The following is a 3504-nucleotide window of genomic DNA, read 5'->3' as shown; positions in this document are numbered from 1 at the left end:
CTGAGTAAGAAACGCTAGATTATTTGGGGACAGGGCTGATTTGAAAACCAATTCTATGTTGAATAAATTACAGGGTAAAAATAAACTTCATTAATTCATTCACTTAAGGCTGAAAGGGTTTAAAAGGGTTTGAAAAGCGCCATACACGTTTCAACAACTGAGACTTTGCAAGTACAGTTACTCAGTTTGAAAAGTAACAAGGAAAAAAAAACAATCAGGAAGACTGAAGCTGTGTCAACACCGAATTGTGTGTTATAATTGAAAATTAAAGCCTCAAAACCATCATTTAATCACTGCAATCATGTATAACGATCTATCATGGTTAATGAACATTTTGAGAGCAATGTTACCTCCGGGCTGTTGCGAAGCACTGAACTGTAAGCATAATGGTTTTGATGCCACGCCTAATTGGCACGCAACAACTGATGGGTGGAATGTTCTTGTATTCTGTAAAACGGACTCCCTGGCGACCCACTTATAAGCGGTTATCCAAGTTTACAAATATCATTTACTGTCGTTTCTTCCTATCGAAACACATGTCATCGATAATAACATCGTTACTTAAGGTCACTGTCGGCTTTTTGGTCGACAAGGCCAGAGATCGGGCAGTGGAAAAGTTGAGAGATGGCGATGTGGTTGATCAGAAAATTCGAGAGATAATCGCGCGAGAAATCGAAGACGTCAAGTCAAAACTGGATGCGTTATCAAGAAAGGATCTTCTGGCAGCAATAGATGCATTTGAAACAGGCGTTAGTTATCTCTACAAAGCATTAGACTCATTCCCTGGTTTAGCAACAGGAGCAAGACAGAGAGCAGAGGAAGCGAAGTTAAGAGACGCAGTGAGCTTGCTGACTTCACCCGCTCATGTCGGCGTAGGAGTTCTTGACGCTGGAATTAGAAATATAGAGCTGACGGAAATTGGAGAAGGAGCCAAAAGAGCGCTTTCTCAGGGAAAAAAGAGATTTAAAATGGCTCGTGAAGAAGCAACCAAAGCTTTCAACAATGAATCTCTTAGTACGCTTGACCGCATTACTACTATTCGGTATCGAGTGATAGCGGCAATCCTTGAGGCAGCTGTTGAAATCCTTGGGGCCGCGAGCGAATTGTCATCTTTATCATTGAAGAGTGCCCTGAAAGGTTCATTACCAGAGTGCGAACAATCTCTTCGAAAACTCCACTCTCTGCCAGATGTTAAAAACAACTTTAAAGTGGAGCTGAAGAAAGGTCCACTAAACATCAGGAGTCGATTTAAAAAGGAAGATAGAAGAGAAATTATTGCAGCAGTTTCAAAGGTGAATCGCGCAATTAACGATGTCCTGCAACCAACTGATGAAACTATAGATATTTGCTTCTATCCTACTATTGACATTGAAGATGAGAAAATCGATCCACGAAGCGACGAACGCATTGCGAAAGTCGTAAAAACATTTGGCATTGAACATAAGAGCTTTACTGTATGGTCATTTGGCGAAAATGATCACAAGCTGGAGAGACCCACGGGAATTGCAATAAGCGCAGATGGAGAATTTATTATAGCAGACTACGATAAAAGTGTCAAGGTTTTTGATAGCAGTGGGAAATTTATTTACAAGTTTTATCCACATGTACAAACTGATGACGCTAGAGCAAAGTTGCTTTCTATAGCTACTGATGAGAACAACAATACCTATGTTCTGGTACGACTGGGTGGGGATAGATCGGAAGTTCAAGTTTTCAACAGAGCTGAGCTGCGCATGCAGTTTAATGTACTGGGGGAACATTTGCCACAAAAACTGAGAGTTGGCAATGGCAAAGTGCTGGTATTAGCAGATGATTTGGTCCTTGTGTACGACCTTAATGGAAGATATGAGCTTAGCTTTGGAGGAGGGATAATATATAATGCAAGAGATATCGCTGTCGGACCTAATGGACAGATCTTTGTGCTGGTTTCCCGTGGAACGGAATGCAAGGTATTTAACAAGGATGGTGAAGCAGAGCACAATTTCATACTCCGCAGGGGGGAACTTTGGAGCTCATGTGGTTTGGTTTTTCATCCATTCGGTGAATATGTCTTTCTCGTGGGAAGGAGGCTTACTTCAGGCCCAATGGTAGTGGTAATGTACACTAAAGATGGCGAATTTTATCGAGAATTTTTTCTCTGTGAAAGGGGTGTGATCCACTTTCCAGAACCTTCAGTTGCAATCAGTAAAGAAGGTCGCTTAGCTGTCACCTGCACAACTAGACGCGTTGGCCCAAAAGTATTTGTTCTCTAAATCGGCATTATAATCACAGATTTTTTGAAGAACAAAATATGTTTTTACGACGGTGATTAACCAGCTAGCGTTCTTTGTAATGAAGGAGAATCACCAAGGCCTATTTGAAACGTCCTGCTAGCGGCGTTAAAAAAACAAAACAAAACAAAACAAAACAAAACAAAACAAAAACCACATGTATTCGGCAGTCCGGCTGGTTGAGAAATTAACTTCAATCTGCACAACCCTTCAGCAAGGAAGACCCTGTAAAAATGCTGTGCGCCCCGAATATCAATTAGAATATTATATGAATCCATAACATGAACCTCTCGTACATGTGAGTGCCCTGGAAAAGGTGCGAGTACCTTTAGCAGGTCATTTTTGGGTAGAGAAAGAGTTACTGATGCAAAGAAAACTCGTTTGGCTTGTGACAGTGCTGTTGAACGCTTTGAAAATAATCGTGGAATGCTCGGCTTTTTGGCATGCAAAGCAATCCTTTCTTTCGGTAGGATGAGAATTTTACTCGAATTTCATTTGGTTTCATTACAATGTACTGTTCTCATCCTCCATTGCAGGAAGAGGCCAGATTAGATATAGAGAATCAAGTCCATGAAAAGAGAATGATGTATAACTCACTCCAATGGAATTTGTCTTACATTTTAGGTACTTGAAAAAAGTATGACTTATCTCCAACTTCAGTTGTTGATTTGGTTCAATATGCAAATACTCATCAAATACTTAGCTTGTAATACAAACCTTGGCCATTTTTTAGAGCCTATTACTTGTAGCAAGTAAAAGTCAGTTATAAGAGTGACCATTCTTTTGAGTAATACAGTATTCCAGGAACCTTTCTGAAGTAGTATAATTAATGTACTACTACAACCTGGAGGTTTTTTCCGTAATTGCTCAGCCCACAGTATTAATTTCAGTGGCAATTATTCTCTGCTTATTGAAGCCACAGTAGTCAAGTGTTTGAGACTTAAAGGTTGTTTGACTATATGAGTTCTGGCGTCAGTTGTTTGAAGGGTAGATAGAACTAACCACTGGATAAGTCAATTGGTTTTTCTACTGCTTATCCACTGGATACTGGTATATCTGGCCCCAGTCGTTCAATGGGTGGATAACGCTATCCACCAGACAAATCACTATCTATTGGATAGCGCAATTGGTTCCGGTATTACTTATCCACTGGATAGTGATTTATCCGGCAGATGGTGCTATCCATTGTTTCAACAACTGGGGCCTGGTGCTGGGTGGCGCTATCCATCTTTTG

Source organism: Montipora capricornis, chromosome 4 (assembly GCF_036669925.1).
Source record: "Montipora capricornis isolate CH-2021 chromosome 4, ASM3666992v2, whole genome shotgun sequence".
In the NCBI taxonomy this organism is placed as follows: domain Eukaryota; kingdom Metazoa; phylum Cnidaria; class Anthozoa; order Scleractinia; family Acroporidae; genus Montipora; species Montipora capricornis.
Note: the sequence above shows the minus strand (reverse complement) of the source record.